Source organism: Hippocampus guttulatus, chromosome 7, assembly GCF_054856545.1.
Source record: "Hippocampus guttulatus isolate MCC_2025c chromosome 7, RoL_Hgut_1.0, whole genome shotgun sequence".
In the NCBI taxonomy this organism is placed as follows: Eukaryota; Metazoa; Chordata; class Actinopteri; order Syngnathiformes; family Syngnathidae; genus Hippocampus; species Hippocampus guttulatus.
The window spans coordinates 18,327,845-18,351,248 of record NC_141267.1 but is presented as its reverse complement, the minus strand read 5'-3'; the positions used below and the strand labels follow the sequence as shown (position 1 = coordinate 18,351,248).

General features: G+C 42.5%; 1 protein-coding gene across 2 annotated transcripts in view; it reads left to right on the top strand.

The window, feature by feature from the left end:
- Positions 1 to 17,204, top strand: part of bloc1s2 (biogenesis of lysosomal organelles complex-1, subunit 2) — a 44,710-nt gene extending 27,506 nt beyond the window's left edge. The window contains exons 5-7 of one of the 2 annotated variants that reach the window (XR_015101455.1): positions 7,298 to 7,396; positions 15,851 to 16,000; positions 17,049 to 17,157. The gene's annotated coding sequence lies outside the window, so the exon portion shown is untranslated. Of the gene's footprint in view, positions 1 to 7,297; positions 7,397 to 15,850 lie in introns of both variants that reach the window. The other variant, XR_015101454.1, reaches the window with a different exon arrangement.
- Positions 17,205 to 23,404: the final 6,200 nt, after the last annotated feature.

Here is a 23,404-nt window from a genome sequence, read left to right as displayed (position 1 = left end):
AAAGTTATACGGCCGCTACAGCAAGCAGCACGTTTACATGATTGTCATCGCCAAGGTGTCATTGCTCACAGTACTCCAAAAAGTCTTTCCTTTCCGTTATGTTTGTTTCATTGATATACCAAACATGGGCCAATCACACTCACTAAATGTTAAACTGTGAAAAAAAAAACTCAACGTATTTTATTTGACTTTTTCTTCATTATTCAAAAGCAAGCCTCCGCTAACGTTGATAACAATTAGCATGTATGCTAAGAGTGGAGCCGGGTTTTTTCCCGCTTCTCCTTCTTGCCAGATGATGTCATAGTTAACAGTACATTCATAGGGGTCAAAACTTTTTTTTGGGGGTGGGGGGTTAGGGGGGTTTGTTTGTTTTTTTTAACTGTGACAGGGGAAGGGGCTGTGGTGGTCTTATTTTTTATTATTATTGTGGTTGGTTAAGTAAGCAACAAAAGCTGTTCTCCATGCGGGGTAAACGTACAACGTCAACCGATGATGATGATGATGATAATGATGATGACCACCTTCCATGGGGGTTCTTGCTGGTGTTCCCAGTCGTGTTTGAGTTCAGGTCTCGTGGTCCACGTCGTCATGTTGACAGCGCGCATGAATGTATGTGCTGAATTTAAACAACTTGAGGACCTTAGACGGCACTGAGATAGCTTATGGACAAATTCATACAGTCATCAACAGGGACAGCGGTTACTACCGAGGACGTCATATCATGTCGTCATGTTACAGGGTGCATAAAAAAAAAAAAAAAAACTTCAGTCGTCTGTTACTTTCCACCTCTGTTTCTTGAATAAACAACAATCCCACTCCGTACGTATTTCACCTTTGTGCTTCTGCAGACACTTTATTTGATTTCATGCAGGCTTCTCACTTCCTCCCTTCCCGCAGCTCTCCGGGGGAAGATGGAGCTTTATAAATGTAAAAAAAAAAAAAAAAAAAAAAAAAAAAAAGTTTCGGTCACCTGGTCTAAGAAGTATTTGTGTGTATGTGTGTGCGTAGTTGTTTGGATCAAAGTCTCTCACATTCTTTCCACACATCTCTGGTGCACGTCCACGCAGGCAAACACACGCGTGTGTGTGTTGAATGCGTTTGCTGCGACATGGTAAAGCCATCATTTCATTGGGATCTGAAAAGGTACTCACTCTTTTTATCCCCAGACGCAAACGCAACGTCCAATTCAGGTGATAAATTCTTCAGGCTAAACAAAGCCATCGTAACGGCTCGGATACCAATATCGCTATTGACACATCCTTACCCTCCAGCGCATTTTTTTCTCATTCCGATCACATGAAATCATTCAACTTTTATCTACAAAATTCACATAACGATCGCAATCTTTCAACATTAAAACTTGCGGTTGTGTTTTTTTTTTTTTTAGCACTTTCGTTGTAATCTTAAGAAAAGTGATTCTATTTATTCAGAGGTTGCTATTGTGTGCGTGTGGCTCCGTAGAAATCACAACACGTGATCGACAAACATACACTTAGCATCCTGTGCAGACATACTTTTACAAATGAGATTTGCTCCCGAATTAGTAAGGTTAACGTGTATCATGTGGGCAAATGCCGCGCGCATTTCGATGTGTCGGGGGGCGGGGCGTCCCGCTCCAATTGCCTCCTTGTCTCCAAGTCAAAGCATCACAATGATGTGTTTTGGTTTGTTTTCCATGCGAGTCGCATCGAAGACTGCTAAAACACACACACACACACTCGGGTCTCGTAACTGTTGTCCAAGACTTAAAAATACTGCCTTCGAAACTTGAATTTTACAAGTTGGAAAGTACGCCGACAGTGGAGATGGTAGACAAGGGCCTCGTGTCCGGCAACGCACCTGTGGAGTGTCAGTGGCATGCAAAAGGAAAAGAAAGTTACATTACAAGTTACAGTTACATTAAAAACATTTATTCTCGTACTTTTAAGACTTGTTTTTTTTTTGTGGGCAGTTACAGATTTTGTGTCTGATGAAAGTCCACTCGCTTGGAGCTAGCACACGATGCAAAACATCATAGACGGGCTAATGAAACTAGCTATGATGTAACTGCTTTGTAACCATCTGACTTCTATCCATATTGATACAATTTATTCCTGTAATATTCAGATTTTTTTTAGGGGCACATTTATACATCATAAATGTTATCCCTTAATTTATAATTGCCACTTTAGTCTTGTCATTTTACGTTTTCCTTTGAAAATGACAACTTAATTCTCATAACATTACCGGTATTTCTGTTTTTCTTATCTGGCTACATTCTTCTAAAATTGACTTTTGTTTTTGCAAAATGTCAAATCTTTGGGGGGCTATAATGACATTTTCAAAATTATTATATGACTTATTTTGAGCCTTTTACAACTTCGCCTGACAATATGACTTTTTCTCATATGAGATTTTTTTTGTTCTTATACATTATGCTCAACTTTATTCACGTTATCAAAAATATAATATAATTTTTCATAAAATGTTTCATAATTTTAAAATTTTTTGTCATATTTTTACAACTTCATTCTGGCAACTGCTTCAGGGTGTCCCGCGCCTTCTACCCGAAGACGGCTAGGATAGGCTCCAGCACCCCCCCCCCTCCCCTCCCGTGACCCTTGTTAGGATAAAGCGGATCTGAAAATGGATGGATGAATGTAATATAGGTTTTTAAAAAAAATAAAATCCACAGCGATATTACCCAATTGCACATTTTCTCATGTTAAACTTTATTCATAGTATTGGCACATACAGTACAAAAGTGCACATATGCACATGTATGCCCACAAACACATGAATGTAGATTGGGAATGCGATTTGGCAGTTCATTAGCAGGTACCACTTTTGCAGACGACTGACTGCGTTTCTATCTGCGTGAGTGTGTGCGTATGCATAAACATAGTCAAGAGGGCCATAGCTGCAGCGGTAGTGACGGAAAAGCCCTTACTCAGCAGTTATTTTCTCAAACACCAGTCCCACTCTCTCATCCTGACCCTCGCTTATGAGTGATGTCCAGGAAGCAGCTTAGGCGTTGTGTGTGTGTGTGTGTGTCTGCGCTCAGAGACAGGGAGAGAAGGTTTTGTCAGTTTGGCTAATAGGAAAGGATAACAAGCCTTTGATGCAGCCTCGAAAGATGTTTTTTTCTCACCAGCGTTGCATAATGAGCCGCTGCTATGTAAATGGAAAATGAAAAGAAAACATCAGAGGCGCCTGGGGAAAGAGATTTCCTCTTCATATTACTCGCTAAAAGCTCCAATTTGTGCGTGCTCATTAAGCCATTGTGGGGGTAACACAGTTGGAGCTTTGTAACGCTGCAACAAAAGCTCGGTTCAATTTTAAATGAAGTTTCTAAATGTCTCTGGAGGTTTGCCAGCGTTCGTTTGTCGGGAGCCTGTTGGATGCTGAACTGATTTTTATTCAATAAATTTTTTTTTTAAATAGTTATGTTTTTTGGGGGGATTGTTTTTTAATGTTTATTTTGTTCATTTATTTATTTTGCAAAAAACGCTATTGGAGGTTTATTCCCATTTTTTCAATAATTATTTGTATTAAAAAACATTTGTAGCAATAATTTATAATTGCGTCAATGATATACAGATTTTATTTTGGTCAGTAATGTATCCTCTGGGATAAACAGGAAGTTAATGTCATATTTAAATTTTATGCAAAATTGACTTTTTTTTCCCCCGAATAGAATTCTCCATCCAACAATCCATTCCTGATCTCATTCATAATTTGAGATGCAATGAACAGATTAAACTAGGGGAATTGAGGTCAACTGTATCACATCGTTTTTTAACATTTAAAAAAAATTTTTTCTTTTTGCTAGTCATTTAATTTTCTTTATTTTTTTGTCGGGGGGATACTACTTTTTTTTTTCTCTCGCCATATCCTGTAATTGCAATTTCTCTTCACATGACTTGTATAAAGCTCGGAAATGTGTGCACTCATGAAGCAAGTGTGGACGGTGACACAGTAGAAGCTTTGTGAGCTGCGACAAAAGCTGCGTTCAATGAAAAAAAAAAAACGAGTCGCTAAGGGTCTCTGAAGGTGTGCCAGCCTGGTGCTCTCCACCGCTTTTTTGGCAGCACGTTGGATGCTGAACTGCTCCGTTTAATACCCAAAAGCTCAGTTCACTTCCTTTCTGTCCCTTAACAAAACACACAAGAGGAGTTGACAGACACAAGATTAAGGACGGCATTTTTGTTTACGTCAGCGGCCTTTGCTCTTTGACACCCGGCCGTTCGAATGGGCGTGTTGAGGCCAGAGGTGAAATCTCACGAGGTCGCATGGCCTACCGTGGTGGGAGTTGAACTTCCTGTTCAGACGTGAGTTTGTCTGACTAGAAAGGAGAAAGGTTCAAAGGCGAGGCCTCAGTCAGTCTGGCGAGACTTTTAGTCAGTCTTGCGAAAAGTCAATAAATTTGGTGAGATTTGACAAATTCGGGTGAGACGTCACTAAGTCTGGCAGAAAATCTGGTGAAACCAGGAAATCTTGTGAGACTTTGTTTCGTCTCACAGAAAATCTTTTGAGACCAATAAATCAGGTAAAACTTTTCTAAATTTGGCAGGTAATCCACTGGAGATTTCGATTTTATGAGACTCAGTAAACCTCGCAAAATCTTGTGCCTTCAAAAAATTTTTTGGTGAGACAGCAGTAATTTATTTTGACATGACTTCATAAAATTTCGTGAGATTTTATGAAATCTTTGTGAGACTTCCCTACATCTGGCAGTAAATCCAACAAGACTACCAAAAATCTGGTGAAACTGTGGAAAGTCTTCACAAAATCTGCCTGTAAATCTTGTGAGAGTATACTAATTCTGGTAGTAAATCGGGTGACTTTCACGAAATCTGGCCCTATATCTTTTAGGTCCAGTGACTCTCTTGACTTCAGTAAATCTGATGGGGCTTCACAAAATCTTGAGTTTTATCCGATTTTGCAAATTTTTACTAAATCTTCCTAATTCTGTGGGATTGTCGTCTTTCCGAGACTTCACCAAATTTTATGGGACTACAGTCATTCTTGTTGAGACCTCAGTAAATTTGGCAAGACTTGAGCAAATCTTGAAAGAGAATTTTGCGAGTTTTCCGGCTCGGGCGACTTCCGGAAATCTCGCAAAATTGTCTTTAAATTTTGGCAAACTTTGAGAAATATTAGCAACTTCAGTAAATCTTTCTAAAGCTTTCTCTAATTTTGTAAGATTTCAATCTTGGGAGACTTTAGTAAACCTGGCAAGACTTTGGTAAATATGTAATCTAGCGGGACAACATTTTTTTTCGTCCTCTCGTGAGATTTCAATCTAGACAGACTTCTGTAAATCTGGCAAAGCTTCAGTAAATCTTACCAGATGTCAATAAATTGCACGAGAATTCCGTAAATATTACTTGAGTAAATCCTATGAGACTTTAGTCACTCTCCCAAGACTGTAGATGGATACATAATCTGTTCTACGCCAATGATTTTTCAGTGTGCCCCTCCACTCACGCACACACACACACACACACACACACACACACATTTTTAGCATACTGGCGAGTTCAGCTGTTGCAGATATTCTCAGCCTCCCAAGTTCTCCACTCCACGAACACCCACACTGGTAGAAGTGGGTCACCATGACTACCTCGCCCATGAGGTCAGCCTGTTTATAATTAGGTCAGTCGGACACTTCCTTCTCTGTTTTGAATGTGAGGCCCAATAAAAAAAATAAAAAAAAAATCCTCTAAAAGGAATTTTGCTGTAGCAGCACACGGGCAGATCCAAGCCGGGGCCTCCAAATGCCAAGTGGCAGGCGTGCTATTTCATCCCAAGGTGGATCGATCCCGACATGGGCGCAGCCTTCTCTGCTTACACTTGCAATCACGCTCGCTATGCTTTGATCGGCCACAGCAGCTGCTAGAAATCATGAGGAGGATGTCCCACCCCGGATTCCTCCCCGCCCTTGGCACGGCCAGGTAGATGCAGCAACTGCGCTAACTTTTGCGTGCGCGAGTCGTAAGAAGTAAATAAATATGGAATGATATAAAATGAAACACTTGGGTTAGCTATAATGCAGAGGGCGAAAGCTTTGGACGTGAGCTTCAACTAAACTCTGTTTAACTTTGCTAAACAATCCTTCCTTTTATTTCATGACTCTCGATTTGGCTGCTGGATACACGGAAAAATGTTTTTTCGCTGGACCGTCCAAATGCCCTCGATGCACCTGCTCAGCCCTCAGTTTATCTATATCCCTGTTAAGTCAATTCTAAGCATTTGTCACGTATTACTGTGGATAATTTTCCAGTAAAATCACATTTCCATCTGTGAAGTGAAACCTGAAATACGGCCCTCGCTCCCTCCAGCTTGTGGATCACTTTTAATACCGACATCGCTTACATCGCTTTGTCTTTGTTGCGCAACCGGTTAAGCTCTTGCGTGCGTTTATTTATGAGCCTACTTGTCATCTCGTGTTCACAAGAATCGCCGGATCCAATCTCATCTACGTGTCTGAGAGCGGAAAGAACACTCTGGATGAGGTCGGATACCGTGGCGGTAAAAGTACTCGTACTTAAATAGGAGAAGAAAATGACTTGTAATAATAGAAGAACTGATTTAACTTCTCTACTTTAATTACGTAAACCAATACAGTACAACAAAAACACCAGGAACCCCCCCCCCCCCCCTCACACACACGCACGCACGCACATTTGTGACAGGTTTTAAGACTAAAAAGGAGACTCTACCATATTGTACTTTATGAAAACATAGCGTAATAACATAATTCGTCAGAATGCGAAAAAATATAACCGTTTATGTGATCGTGATAATTCAACAGGCGTACTGCTGTTTATTCGGCTGCGTGTGCCTCGGCCACCAGGGAGCAGTATAATACAAACAGACATGCTACACAGAAATTTGACGATGAAGCGCAGAAGAAAACGATCTGAACTAAACTGCAATAATGGGAGTCGTCAAAGAATAAATCCCTGTGAGTGTTGTTGTCTGCGTGAGTTGCTAGCACCGTTATTTGTGGTTTAAAGGCTAATCATGACTGCAGCATTGATGCTAGTTTCATTAGCCGGTCTATGCAGTTTTACATGCTATTTTAGCTTTAAGCTAGCAGACTTTCATAAGACAAGGTTGATGCACTTTGGCGAAATACACAACGGGGTCTTTGATTTATATTTAGTTTGAAGGTAAGTGACAATAATTTGAATCAAGCCTTTAGTTTCTTTTTTTAAAAAGAATTATTCACAATTTTACAAACTGTTGCTTATTGTGAAGGTCGCTGTCACCATATTCAGCACTCAGAATGAGGTATTTTGCTATTTTGCAGGTTGTTGGCTGGATATTTGAAGCGTCACACTCCCTCCCAGCCACTTGCCATCCTTAAATGAGTGTGAAGCGGACCCCAGTGGGTAACTTGAGGAACAAGGTAATTTTTCCTTGATAACTTTACATCACAGCTGAAGTGATGATACCCTCCTGTGGCGTATTGGGGGGAAGTGGGGAGGAGGGTGGCGGTCGACACGGATTCCAGTAAATGTTGTGAAACGGCCTGGCCGTGATTTGCCAGACGTCATTCCAGCGAGATGGTGCGCGCTTTAGTGTGTCAGAGCATCCAGGCTCACGCATTCCACCAAGATGGCGTCAACGCTCGCTCCTGTCGTCTGGCCTTTTCCGAGCTGTTAGGTAAACAATCTTTTCAAGGAAACACAACCAGACAATTTTCCTCCTTAGGATTATCCAAAAGTCACTTTTATATGTCAGGAGCTGGAAGACTTTCAAGTGGGCGAGGTGACCCCACCCCCCACACTCCCGGCCCCTCTCCCTCCAGCTTCCAGTTATCTTCATGCTAAGCCCAGTCCAGATCCAAGGCCTAAAATAAATGGGCCATGATGAATATTTTCTGGTTCCAGCAGCGTGGAAGTGTAGCCTTCTCCTGAACTGAGCAGTAAAGTAGTTCTCTGTTAAATCAACAGCTGCTCAGAGATTTACAGTGAAAAAGACACTTAGTGCTGTCACGATCAGGGGCTAAATAATCTTTAGGCCATACAAATCAAACCAAATTTGGCACAAGTGTTTATCTGGCTAAAAATTTATGTCGAGTAGGGATGGCAGACTTCTTTCTCCAAAATTGGCTTGGTATCACCTCCTGGAGTCTTTGGAAAATTCAGCCCTAGAAAACTTTTCATCCATCCATCCATTTTCTGATCTGCTTTATCCTCACAAGGGTCGCGGGGCGTGCTGGAGCCTATCCCAGCTGTCTTCGGGGCAGTAGGCAGGGGACACCGGTAGCCAGCCAACCATCCGCGCTCATACTCGCACCTCGGGAGAATTTTGAGTGTTCAATCAGCCTGCCATGCATTTTTTTGGAATGTGGGAGGAAACCGGAGTACCCGGAGAAAACCCACGCAGGCACCGGGAGAACATGCAAACTCCACACAGGAAGGCTGGTGCCGGAAACGAACCGCGGCACCGCTGCACTGTGAGGTCGACGCGCTAACCACTCGTCCACCGGGCCGCCCAGAAAACTTTTCATTTTTGTCTAAAATGAATTGAATCACAAGTCCTAACAGGAATTCCGCCATTTTGTATCCACGTGGCCATTTTCACAATATCTAGACTACCACTCGTACATTTTTTGTTTGATTGATTCCAAATTTGAGCAGCAAATCCTTCATAGTCGGTAGATGCAAAAAGATTTCTGTTTTTGTCATTGCATGTGGGCCGAGGTTGATGACTCACCATAAAATACGTCACTTTTGAAAAATTCAGCCTCTGCTGCCAGTTTGACTTTGCAACATAAAATTTGGTCGACATTTCCGTCATGAGTCGATGCACCAAAATGCGTCGGCGAATGCGTCCTTGTCTCTGACATTTGAAAAAATGCCTTTACCCGCTTGAACACATTCTGTCTTCATTGTAGTGCATGACGTCAGCTAATGAGCTACACACGCTGCCTGTGCCCGCTAACGTGACAGCTTGAAGACCGCCTTGGCTGAGCAGTGTAGGGCGGGTCCACCTTGGAATCACTTTAGCTCACGCAGAGATGAGTTAATTCGTAATTCATGGTATTTTTTTGTAGATTAGGTAAAGCACATCAGGAATAGCGCCTCTCCCACGCCGCATGATTTACACCGCGCAAATATTTTCTGCAGCTCAGCTCATCTTACCCTTGCAGTCCCTTCCAAAAACAAGTCCAGTCGGGGATGAAAGACAGACTCCGTGCCATTGCGCATGCCCGGGCTGCTTCGTTCTGCGGAGATCGCCGCCACCTGCTACGCATCGAGGCATCAACGCGCCCGCCTCTCTCTGGGCGACGTAACCGTTGCGACACATTCGTGTTTGACCGTGACGTACTGCTGTGTGCGTCAAGCAGACATCTTCTGTTTTGTGTCTCTTCACCTCATCCGTCCGTCATCACCCTCCTTATAATCCGTCAGCCATTTTTCACTGCTGACATCATAGAGGCAAAGTGCTACATACTATAGCTAGCCCCGCTCAGCTTTTTAATTCAACAAATGTCCCGAAATGTTGATTTGATGAATTACGGCATTTTCCCCCTGAAATTGCCTTCATTAAAAACTATTTTCTTTACCGGTTACCGTCACCTGGGATTGAATGTGTGGAATCTGAAAAGACATTTAAAATATGTCTTTGGGAGTGAATGAGTTTTAATTGTATTAATGAATCAAACTGTGGATTAAAGCCATTGGATCTTAATCCTTTCATGCACCCTCTAACCCAGGGGTGACTAACTCATTTTAGTCGCGGGCCTATTTGGAGTTACATCTTCCCACCGAGGGCTGTGATGACAGTGAAGCCACAAAAATTCTTACAGTAGTACCTCTACTTACAAACGTCTCTTCATACGAAATTTCCTAGTTACGAAACACCTCAACAGGAAAATATTTACTCTTGTTACGAAAGAAATTTCAAGATACGAAAGGAAAAAGTACAGTATGGGCTGCTACTCGCAGCTCCGAGTTTCCTGAACCCAACATACTTCTATCTGCTCTGCCATTGGCTATTCCCGAGCATCATCCTGGCATTCCATTGGCTAAGAGGGACCTCTTCCGTTTGTGTCTGTGTGTGTCGATAGATAGATTTATGTCTATGCAGCATCCTCGTCATTCGCCCCTCGGGCCGTTTTCGAGGTCCGTGTATAACTTGTCTGTGACGTGCTTTTGTCAGAATACCCCAAGGATCAAGAATTACAGTACATTTTCAACAATGAACCTGTTCAGAGAGCCACCACTTACCCTGTTGCGTCAAAGTCAATCAAATACATTTTGGTACAAAATAACTCAATTTGGTAAAAGGGAAGCACAGCGAAAACTTTGCGCATGGACTGTTTGTGCCGTTTAAGACAATTTTATATCCCCGCAGTAGCATTTTGGGGAAGACCCTCTTGTGGTCCAGCATGGTTTGGGTGAGTTTGCTCGGGGAAGAGCACGCCCTGTCATCGAGATGGTGAGCCAGCAGGTCCAACATAAGTGCTCTCGAATCCCAAAAAAATGTTATTCTGAATAAAATTCCCACAGATGCGCTCCAAAATCCACGTGTAAAGAATTACCCCAATGATCCCGTGCTTATTGTTATGTTTTGACCTCAACATGTCAAAATGTGTCTTAGAGACTTTTTTTTTATGTGTTGGGTGAGCCATGAGAAACAAGTCTTACGCAAGTGTGTGTCGTTAGCCTCGGTGTTTTCAAAGCAACAATGCGGTCAACGAGGCCCCTCTTGGGACCGGATTGCAACTGTCGTGATTTTCAACGATGTGTGATATGCAACTGAAAAAAAACAAAGCGTAAAACTAATGAATTACACATTGTGCATTGAACCAAATAACCAGATCATTTCAAGTCTGCTAGCTTGATGCTAACACACAATACAAAACGTCATAGACCGATTAATAAAAAAAACGAGCAACAACGTTGCAGTCTTAATAACACTTGGATATTCTGACACAATGCTGACAATATAAGCATAATTAAATGCACATATTCTTTATCCTCTGTGAAAAAAAAAAGAAACTCTTACTGCAGTTTACTCGGGATTTGTGACCGTCCTCTTCTGTATTAATTCGAGCAAACTGCAGGTCAGGCACCCTGTCCTGTATGTGCATATCTGAGCATCAGAGAGGTCTTTTCTCCTCTGGCCATCTTCTCGAACAACAGCAGAGTGAGTCATGTGTTCTGTAAAACAAACAAAACCGGAAAAAAAAGTAGAAGAGTGTCAAGCCGAGTGAGTCAGTGGCCAACAATGTATACATCTTGTCCTCTTTAGCGAAGACATTTTGCCGTAAAGTGTGTGTCTCCCTGTGTGGTTTCTGGCTCCCACGAAAGACTTCCCAGCATGTTTTGAAGTGACGCAGTCTGCGAAATCACACTGGCGCTTTATTTTTATTTGTCTTTTTTTCGCTCTTTCATACCCGACAGCTGATTGCACTTAAACGTCGTTCAACCCGCAAAAGAACAAAGCGGGAAGGCTGCACTGGAACTCGTCGATTTTACAAGCCGCCGTGCACAAAGTTCCCCAGTTTGACCATTGTCGCTGGTGTTGTTATTTTAGTCATGTGCAAAAAATCTTTGCACGTAGGTTGAGCTAAGTTGCGGTAAGCGAAAGCCAAAGATGTTACTCAGCCATCTCTGACACGGTTCGTCATTTAGGGAAACACGTTGAACTTATTGAAACGTGGGAATCAAAAATATTATCGTGACGGACTTCCACCTCGCTCTGTGTTTTGGTGAGTGAAATGTTTTGGCCACATTGTCGAAACAGGATTGTGAAGTCGTGAGGTCAATTTAATTTCATTTCATTTGACTGCATTAAATGTAAATATTTGCTCATTAGTAGGCCACTATAAAAAAAAATACTTGTCTTCTAAAGCACGTAAATGTGTTCAGAGAAGTGCAATTTAATAGGAGTAATATTACTACTACCACCACTAGTAACGCTACGACTACTTCTGCGAAAAGCTAAACAATTATTTATTTTATTTTAAGTCTACTTAAATCAATTAAAAAGTATGATTCAAGGATATTAACACAATTTTTAATTACGCTTTTTTCAACAAATGCGCTATGTAGTCGGTGAGTTTTACTTTTTTTTTTTTTTACCTTATTTACTTTTATTTTTTAAAGTGCTTTGCAAAGTTGATAAGAATGAAGAGTAAATAGTAATGGCAAAAACCGACATGGATTTTTTAATTTGAAGATATTTCATGTTCAAAAGTGCCGTTCAAAAAAATCCTCTTTGAACTTATTTGAGTGTGATTCAATTTGAACCGATTTTGTAGTGACTTATTTTTATGAAAAATGCCATTTAGAATACAATGATGATTATAATAGGCAGGACGGTGGACGCCTGGTTTGCGAGGGTTCGATTCCGGGTTCTGGCTTTTCTGTGTGGAGTTTGCACGTTCTCCACGTGCCTGCGTGGCTTTTCTCCGGGTACTCTGGTTTCCTTCCACATTCCAAAAACATGCATGGCAGGTTGATTGGACACTCCAAATTTTCCGTAAGTGTGATTGTGAGCGCGTATGGTTGTTTGTCTTTGTGTGCCCTGCCATTGGCTGATGACCAGCCGGCTTGGATCAGCTCCAGCGACCCTCATGAGAATAAACGGTTCAGATCATGGATGGATTATTTTGCTAGCCAGATTTGCCGGCAAGTGTGGTTGAGATAGCGCTGAACAAGAAGCAGTACTGATTTTATCACCCTTGCCATCTTGTTTGACTTGAACAAAATCCTCCCCCCAAAGCATGATTGACAGCTCCTTCGAGCAGAGCGGTTGAAAATAGATACGACATGGAGACAACCCGTCCGTCTTTATGGTGATAAAATGTGGGCCAGCTTGACAAATTCATGACACGGCTTTACAGGGAAAAGTCTGGCACGGGCAAAGGTTTACAGTCGAGTTCTTGTCTACGAAGCGATCCATCACCACGTTTCAAAGCAATCGCTCGACATTAATCCAGGCAAGCTGCGCCGAAGCAGGAGGTTTTTGTCAAACTGCTCATCCTCACCAATGAAGTGCCGGTAACCTTAAATGAGCGGCCACCTCGCCCGGCATGACTCGGACCTTTCGGCGTGCGTGTGCACCTGAGGGATTACAACTACATCGTCACCTCTGTTTATTTCATCTCATCTTCCAGCCCCGTCTCGTCTCTCACAGGACTTGATCTTTGACTCTTGGAGGTGAGAGGGGTGGACACCCCCCCCCCCCCCCCCCGACCCCACAGAAAAGTTCCCAGGCATGATTAACGGCATATTAGTGGTCGCTACAGCGGTACCTTGAGTTGTGAGCGCCCCAACTTGCTAAATTTTCAAATTACGAGTGATCCCTTGGTCGGTTTTAGTTTTGCTTTCTGTGGCAAAACCAAAATATGAGCTACTTGGGAGCATGAAGGGTAAGAAACAAATACAGTGGACCTCCAGAGTTGGTGCAGGTCCGTAATTGACGGCCATTATAAATGCATTGAAAATATATAAACACATACACTGTACAAGCTAGTGTGTTATTTAAAAAAAATACACAGACATATACCCCTTTCCAGCTTTTGTTATGGAGGGATTGTGATGAAGCTAGACTTCAACAACTAACCGAGAATGTGAAAAAAAAAGAGAAAACCCCCTTAAAGACATTAAAAGCATGCATTGTATTTTCACTTGCAGATGCAGCACTTTAGCCACCAGTGAATTATCCTTCGCTTGTTGAGAGGTGGCTAGCAGCTTCTAAAACACATGAAAACCTGTGGACAGCTTCTCATGTTATCAGGTTACAAGGTGCCTGAAAGGGTTAATAGCGTTGAATGTCTTTTTTTTAATGTTTATTTTTACTCGCATAGAAGTCTCGGTGTGTTTATGGAGTTCCCACTGTACATTTCACAATAGCCACATTGCAACATCGGATTAGATATCATATGTATTGTGGTCTGTAGTGAATACATCGGCTGGAATGTTAGTGGAGTTCTGTGGTTGGAGCTCGGAGGGGTGGTTTGGTGTGCGTGTGTGTGTGTGTGGGGGGGGAGCGGGGGAATTAGTTGGATGTGTAGATTATCTCCATCACAGTGGCAGTAGTAAGTAAAGATGAACATGGACTCCCCCCTTCCCGCCAAGCCCCCGATGGGCCCGCACCCCCAAAGGTGACCACCAACCATTATGGGGGCAGCTTGCCCGTCTTTTGGCTGACCCAGATTGCTGTCGCCAGGATTTTGCAGCATGCTGAGTGAAAGATGACTGACGCTTAGCACGTCACTTCCATGAGGAGTGAGGGTGTCTTGGGTATTTTTTGCCATTCCGCTCAAGTCCTGCGGGTGTCACTAATGTACGCATATTGCCGACTGTCGAAACAGAACGAGAAAAAGATTTTTGGGGGGCCTTTTTGTGTGTAACATTTTTTTTCTTTTTTTAATTTTTGTGAGTATCAGTGATAAAAACCAAAGAACCAGAAATGGAACCTATTGGGCCAAATATGGTGAAAGTTGCAATAAAAGAAGCCGAAAATACATACGGGAAAGACATTGCCGCCTCTTTTAGCATTCAGCTGGATTCCAAACCAAACTCTTTGGCAAAGGTTTTTAGTGGAAATTGCAGTCCGTGGGTTGTCAGCGTGCACTTGAATCGTCCTGATGCAGGATTTACAACCACACTATCCGTTAATGTGCTCATCCATCTCTCTGCAGGCCATTGTAAACATTTACAACACACATTTGACTTACCTCAAAGTACCCAATGGGAATACAGTCAATGCATTCCAGATAGTCACTCATGGCGTTGTGGTACATTGGCCTGAGGTCTGTGCAGGCAGTGTGGGTTCGGTTTCCCCCCCAGCGACGGTGTGAATGCGTGTCTGTCTTTATATGTGCCATGCCACAGGATAAGCAGGACAGAAAATGGGTGGACAGCTGGATGGTTGCATTCCAGATAAGAAAAAAAGTACTCACATTTTTCACTAACAGACCCCGTAAAGTGAATTCATTGATTTATGAAGCATGCTTGCTAGACGAAGTAGCATCCATTTTTCCAGGTCATAGTGGTGATATTTGACTGACGTTTGATGGGGCCGTGGTCTCGGTTCCTCAGACGACAAACCCACAGTGAACCTCATGTACCGGTATATATTTTTTTAATTTAGAATTTTGAATCATTCAAATTTGGCAGGGTTGGGAACAGTACCTCTCGGTGGTGTGTCAAATTTAGAAGGATCTATTTTCGCTTTTAAGAGACCTTTTTGGAGAAGTACAGACAAATTGCATGTGTTCAAAAACAAGACGAATATGTAGCAAAAAAAAAAAAAATCCTCAAATAAAAATAAAATTAAATATGTAGAAAAAAACCCCCTGTCAGTTATATGCAAATGTACAATGCATGTATGATAACTTTGCTAACAAGTGTTGGCCCCAGGTTTCATGATGTCAAAAAAATTGTTTAGCTAGCAGAACTGACTAAAAACAAACATGCTAATATATTTACTATTTCTATATTTATTGATTAAATGCTGGACGTTCGGGATTTTTAAGATAGCACAACACCTGGCACATTTTCCACAAATCATTCTTGTAGTGGACGACAAAAAACAATTGTCTTAAATAAGGCAGTGGATTTTTACGATCTTACCCCCGCCCCCAAAAAGAGTCTCATAAAAACGGTTAAGTTTTTATATTACATTTAAAGCCATTATTGTTGTCGTTTTAATTATACACGCTAAACACACGCACCCACGCACACACATTGAAGCGCATACAAAAATGCTTGTTTCAAGCGCCCCCTCCCCTTTGTCGTGCGATGGACTATTGCGTCTTCTGAATTCAAGAAGAGGGGAAACATCTACTCAAAAGCACAAGCAAAGTATTTGTTCACTGCTTTGCTTCCCACCACAGGAAAATCTGGAAAAACCTGAGCAGACACGAGAAGGAAGCCGTCAGCCGTCAGGAGGAGGAAGGAGGAAGGGCGGAGGAAGAGGAAGCTGCCAGTTACCCGGCCATCAAACGGCGCTGCAGTGCCAGGAAGCGCCGTCCCCGATAGCCTCCGTAGGTCGTCTCATCACCGCTCGGGCTCTAAATAATCACCTTATGAGTCTATTGTTTCTGGCATTGCTTGTTCCTGCCTCCCCCCCTTCTCAGGCTCGCATACTTTCACCTCATTTGGGGGGGGGGGCAGGAAGTGCGTAGACGCTTCGCTTTCACCGTGATTTAGGTCGGGTGGAGTCTTCCCCTCGTGACCGTTGTTTGCGGTCTGAATGACTTGTCAAAAACAAAGCAATCTTTCATTTGTTTGCGCAATTCAAAGATATTGCTGAACCAAAGAAAACAAGTCATCCATGAAAAGTTTATGAAAAAGCGCCGCTTGGGTGTTTACGATCAAAGTAAACAGAACAAAGAATTCCACACTCGAAAAGAAGAACACACATAGCTTTGCCTTAGGAAAGCCCGCCGTGTTTAATGCTAGCAAACAATGTAAAACACTAAAGACGGGCTAGCGACAACTATCGAAGTCAGCCATTAGCTTACCTAAGCTAATGGTGGCAAACTAATGGCGGAACTAAAGAAAACAAGGCTTCCATCCATTCAAGGTTTATGAAAAAGTGCCGCTTGGGTGTTTACGATCAAAGTAAACAGAACAAAGAATTACACACTCAAAAAGCAGAAAACACATAGTGTTGCCTTTGGAAAAGTTGCTGTGTTTGATGCTAGCAAACGATGCAAAACGCCAAAGATGGGCTAGCGACAAGTATCGGAGTCCACCATTAGTTTACCAAAGCTAATGTTGGCATACCAATTGCAGAACCAAAGAAAACAAGGCATCCATTCAAGGTTGATTAAAAAAATGCCGCTTGAGTATTTACGATCAAAGTAAACGGAACAAAGAATTACACTTTCTCAAAGAAGAACACACATAGCTTTGCCTTAGGAAAGGCCGCCGTGTTTAATGCTAGCAAACAATGCAAAACGCCATAGATGGGCTAGTGACAACTCCCGGTATCGTGTTATTATCAGCCTTAAAGACGTAAATAGAAAACATAACAATACTCACCGGAACATATTCTTTGTCCTCTCTGAAAAATAACTGTTATTGCAGCGTGCTGTGGAGTTGTGACCCTCTGGTCAATGTGCAAAATCTCTTCGCTGTAAGGCATCCCTGGACCCAAGTTTAAGAAACCCCGCTCTACATGACCGTTACGTTCCTTTTAAAGCGGTCTCTGCATCTGTCATCACCAGATAGCCACAATTAAACACAGTTTTATGCCATCTGCCGTTTTTGTTTCCACTGTTGTTGTGTTTCATGCGACGCACATGCACACACAACGCCACCCCCTCACCCCCACGTTCAAACATTCTCCAGAGCTTTGGGCCTGTCAACTATTTGTGTGATGTGGTGTTCAGCAGGACTAACGTGCTCTCCGGGGCTCATGGCTTTGGTTCAAAGTGTGCGGGCTTTCCAGCCCCCGGGCGCTAATTTTCTGGGATTTTTGTTTTGTTTGTGTCGCACAGTCGTTTGCCTGGCGATGAATCAATTTTTAAAGTGACAGCAGCACAGTCTATCCGACGGGATCATAGCGCACGATGTAGTGAGCGCGTCTTATCCCAGTCCGCCGCGTCTTCTTCTATAGACTTGATGCCGTCTCAACTGCAGTGGGAAAAAAAAAACCTTCGCCAAAAATGCATCCCAAGTGCTTTCAATTACCTCAGTGCAGGGATGTTCTGAAATGAAATATTTATAGAGCTCATAAAATGAGGAGAGCAGATAAAAATATGTCCGTGGGCTTGTCGTAAACGTCAGATGGTTGTCATTGCTGTTTTGATGACTAATCCATGCCAATTTTAATTATTTATTTTTTTTAACCAGGTCTGACATAAGGTGGAAGATCCCAAATATCCATACGTCTTTCGCATTGGTCATTTGCCGCTTTTGTTACCATTCGTCCATGAGCCGAGAAACCCGCTGACATTTTTAATTATTATTGTTTTTTAAGCACAGCATCCATAAAAACACCAGAGCTCGCAGATGTCAAATTTTGGCGTGTTTCTTTGTGGTCAGGCACAATGTCAGCCATCCATTTTCTGAACCAGTCTTTTTCAAATTTTAGAATCAAAGCAAGTCATCGTCATTGAGTTTTTCATAATTACTCTAATATTTTATTTATTTATTTATTTTAGAATATTACCCTGAAGTCACCAAAGGTAGCAGATGCCAAATGTCAGAATCAGCTCTTTTTATTTTATTTATTTATCAATTAATTAATTTATTTAAGGGGTCAAGGTAAGTTATCAAATCCCACGGACATTTGACAATTGTTGTTGTTGTTTTTTTTTTAAATGTAGCGACCTGAGGCCAACTTTGCTCTCGGTCTTACTTGTCATTGTTATTGTTTGACGATTATAAATTATGCATGTATAAACATTTGAACCTATGGAAAAAAAAATACCTGCGTGCACTTTTAAAGCAGTATCTTCAGAAATAATCAATGACGGCTCTACGGGTAAATGGCGAAATATGTTTTGGGGTTAGATAATAGAGTATCCATTAAAAAAAAGACAAAAGCAAATGAATTTAAAAGGACAAATAAAAAAAATGCAAGAAATGAAAGAACTAATTTTGTTTTTGCAAGGATGCCGGCTACTCGTGCGAATTCTTCCATGTGTTAATCAACATGACCTTGGTAGCGTGTGTTTCATTCATTTCCTGGTTGAGTCAGGAGCACATTCATTCGTTCCCCAGTGAGCCCGGCGTTCCAGCCAATGTTGGCCGTGTTCAAAGAGCGCACCGCAATCATACTCATTCTCATTACTGAAATTGTTCAAACATGTGCTTTTCATCTCCCACAACAAAGGAAGTGCCGAGTTAGAGACGGGAAAAAGTGAACGTGACTTCCCCTTTCTACTTTCTCGTTTCTTTCTCACAACTTAACGTTGATTGTCAAAGTGACGAGCGTCACTGCTCATTGAACCAATTGCATTTTTGGTCCCGTATGAATCACCGTCATGTTCGTACGTCATTGTCTTCAATTCTAAAATTCCGACTTGAACCCTTTCACGCAACCTGATAACACGATAAGCTGTCCACTGTAGCTGCCCCTGAAAGGGTTAAAACCCTACCACTGCTACAAGCCCTACTTTGCCACCCAAACTTCGGCTTGGAACCCTAAATTTAAAAACCTAAGCCTGTTTTGAAACCAGATGTAAAACCTTAACCCTTCTTCAAACCCTAACTCAAACCACACGCTGCCTTGATACCTTAACTTGGAGCTCCAAACCTGTCTAGAACCCCAACACTGCTTGAAATCTTGCTTTGAATCCCGAACCTTGTCTTGAAACCCTAATTTAAAATTTCTTGAAACCAACGGCCCGGTGTTCGAGTGGTCAGCGCGTCGACCTCACAGTGAGGAGGTACCGGGTTTGATCCCGGCTCCGGCCTTCCTGTGTGGAGTTTGCATGTTCTCTCCGTGTCTGCATGGGTTTTCTCCGGGTACTCCAGTTTCCTCCCACGTTCCAAAAAACATGCATGGTAGCCTGATTGAACACTCTAAAATTTGTCCCTCGTGTGAGCGCGGATGGTTGTTCGTCTCTGTGTGCCCTGCGATTGGCTGGCAACAGGTTCAGGGTGTCCCCCGCCTTCTGCCCGAAGACGGCTGGAATAGGCTCCAACACCCCCACGACCCTAGTGAGGATAAAGCAGTTTGGAAAATGGATGGATGGATGGATATCTTGAAAACTTAATTTGAAATCCACATCCTGTCTTAAATCCATGTTTTAAGATTTCCTGATTGCCTGGGTTTTCTCCAGGTACTCCGGTTTCCTCCCACGTTCCAAAAAACATGCATGGCAGGCTGATTGAACACTTTAAAATTTGTCCCCAGGTGTGAGTCTGAGTGCACATGGTTGTTCGTCTCCGTGTGCCCTGCGATTGGCTGGCAACCGGTTCAGGGTGTTCCCCGCCTACTGCCCGGAGACGGCTGGGATAGGCTCCAGCACCCCCCGCGACTCTGGTGAGGATTAAGCGGTTCGGAAAATGGATGGATTGATGGAAGATTCCCTGATTGAAACCGTAACTAAAGTATTGGCACTGCCTTCCACTTTCAATTGCGCCCTGCTATTATCTCAGCTTTCCCATTTCTCAGTTTTTTTCCAGGAAGTTCACCGCGGCCAACCCCCCCCCCCCCCTGCCCAATTCCGCCCCCCCCCCACCTAATAATGAGCGACTGGAATGTTCCATCACACAGGCGTGAAACGGTAGCACAGGCCGAGGTGTGGGGCCTGAACTTTGACACGTCTGGCGTCACACCTTCTAATTAAAAAGGATAGCCTGACAACATCATTGGATTTGGTGGATTGGTGACATTGCCCACCCGCCCTCGTTATTCACATTCCCGACAGGGCGTCAATTTCAACCTGACCTTCAAGGGGTGTTTTGACCTTCATTTGATGGGAGTCGTCATCATAATGTTGGAAAGCTTCTCGGCAGGATGCACACCGCATTCGGGAGCTTATCCGCTTTTAAATCTTGACTTAGTTGCAAACCCAAATTTGAAATTGTGACCCAGGTTTAAAACCCTTATCTTGACTTGAAAACCCTAACCCTGTCATTTGAAACCCTTTGAAATCTCAATCTTGCTTGAAACCCTAATTTAAAAACCCTAACCTGTCTTGAAAACCAAATTTTTCTTGAGACCCCAATTTGAAACCAAATCTTGAAACCCTAACCCTGTTGGAAACCATAATTAAAAACCCCTGACCGTGAAACCCCAAATTGAATCTCTGTCTTGAAACTATCATTTAAAGAAACTAACCTTGAATGCCATGCTGAATTAAAACCCTAACATGCCTTGAAACCCTACTTGGAAAACCTAGCCCTACTTTGAAACACTAACATTGCTTGAAACCCTAATTTGAAATACTTATCCTTTTCTTGAAACCCTAATTTAAAATTCAAACCCCAATCTAATTCCCTACTTTGAAGCACCAGTCCTACTCGAAACCTTAATTTAAAAGCCTAAACCTGGTTTAAAACCACATTTTGAAACTCTACCTCAGGCTTCAAACCCGACTTTGAAACGCTGTCTTTCGTCTTAGTTTGAACCCATAACTCAGGTTTGAAACCGAATTAAACCCGAACCTACCCCAATACTAATCCTCGTTTAAAACCCTAATCCAGACTTGAACCTCTCACACCATTTTCAAACACTAATCCTGCTTTCGTACCCGATTCCAGACCTGTTTTGAAACCCCAATTGCAGGTTCAAACCCAAATCTGAAATTATAACCCTTGTTTGAAACCCCACTTCAGACTTTTTCAACACTAAAACTGTCTCAAAACCCTAAATAGGAATCTCAAGCCATCCCAGGCACCCTACTTTTGAAACCCTAGAGGCTTGTTCTCATCGGTCAAAAGATTTCAGACACGTTCTCATTCATATCGCAGATGCAAGTGTGTCCAAACTTTGGCCTGTTTTGTATTTCCGACATGTATGGGGAGCGCAAAAGACAACCGAGCCTCATCCATCATCGCCTCCCACCCCAAACTTGAAGGCTATCTAAGGACCTTTGCCCTCTGTACTCTCACATCTTTCTTTATCTCGACGGCAAAATGAAACCGCATCCCCCCCTAACCAACAAACAGCGCACTTCATTTTTTATTTTTTTTCCCTTGGACAGATAAATCCTCCCGACGAACCTCAGGGGTTGTTTTCTTTCTTCCCTGATATTGATTCTGATTTATGTTTGCGCAAACAAGAAAAGACACTGGAGGTTGTTACGTCACCACGATGGTGGGGAGAGTCCAAAAGAAACACTCAGATCGAAATGGTCCTGAGAGGGATTTTCGCGTGAGGATCTTGCCGTCCCAGAAACACAACTGGAGAATGATGCGCACACAAGACAACCCAAAGTCCATAAATCAGCTCATACTGGGAACGGTCGTAATCGAGATGGGTTCACGTTGATTAACCTTCACCCAAATCCAACAAACAAAACAAACATACATGGGGAGAGAAGATACCGGACGGCCGACGTGTCCTCCTCATTTTCGTAAAAGCGCACTTTGACATAAATTTCAGTCAACAGAATCGGGCGATGCAGGACAAAAATGGCCCCCAGCCGAGAAGGATGAAAATACAGACATGATACCTCGAATTGAAATCCTACTCTGAAATCCCTACCCTCTTTCGAAACCCGACTTTGAAATTATATTAATCAATCAATTAATCAATATTCCTGGTTGAAAGCCTGAACGCTTATGTAACATTGCGCTGCGAGCAGCCGAGCAAGCCTTGACTTTGTGATGACCACAATAAAAGATGTGATATTCTTTTTTGTTCATCCCCCGTTGCACAACATGAAATCGCACTCATCCCCAGATTTGATGAAAACAATCAACATCTGGTCTTTGAAACAACCCGAGGTCGCATTTCTTTGAGGAAGCCTCAGAAGTCATCAATCGTCAGCGTGGTGAAAAGCGCAGGTGGAAATCCAAGATTGAGGGGGCAGTAAGGCGTTAAGCAGATGGCGTCAAGGGTGTGAGATGTCACCAGAATATGACCGCTGCTTTTGCTTGGAACCCAAATTCTTTCTTGAAAAGCCAACTTTCAAACGGTAGCCGTAAATGGAATGACTAGCCCCGTCATTTCTTAAAAAACCCTCATTTGAAAACGTAACCCTGGCTTGAAACCCTACCTTCACACTCAAACCAGTTTTAAACCCCAATTTGAAAAGCTGAACCCTGGCTTGAAACTTTACTTTGAAATACTAACCGCGTTTGAACCAAAATTGTAACTTTAGCTTGAACCCCCAACCTGGGGTTGAAATCCGAATTTAAAAGACCAGCCCTGTTTTAAATCCCTAATTTCAAACTGCAACCACTTTTTTAAACCCTTTGCTTGAAACAAGGGTTTCAAATCCTGAAACACTATTTTGAAGCCTTATGTTGAAACCTGAATTGGAAACCCAAGTCTTAATACTTTAATTTCAACCCCTAACAATTGCTTCAAACTCGATCCATTATTTACAACCCAACTTTGAAACCTTGACTCAAACTCAAACATTCTAATTTGAAACCCTTACCCTTGTTTTTGACCAAAACCTAGTCTTTAAACCCTCATTCAAAACCCAACACTTGTCTTGACACTCTAGTTTGAAACGCTAACTCTGGCTTGAAACCCCACTTCGAAACCCTTATTGGAACCCTTACTTTAAACCCCAACAACTGCTTCAACCCCTAAACCAGGTTTAAAACCTTAATTTGAACCCTAATCCTTTCTTTCAACCGGCTTTGGAAACCCTAACTCAAAATTTAAATCCAAATATTAAAACATAACCCTCATGTGAAACCATACTGCCGGCATGAAACCCTATTTTGAAACCGTAACCTTGTCTTGAAGCCCTATTTTAAAACACCAACCCTGGCTTGCAAACCTAATTTGAATTCCAAACCTGTCTTGA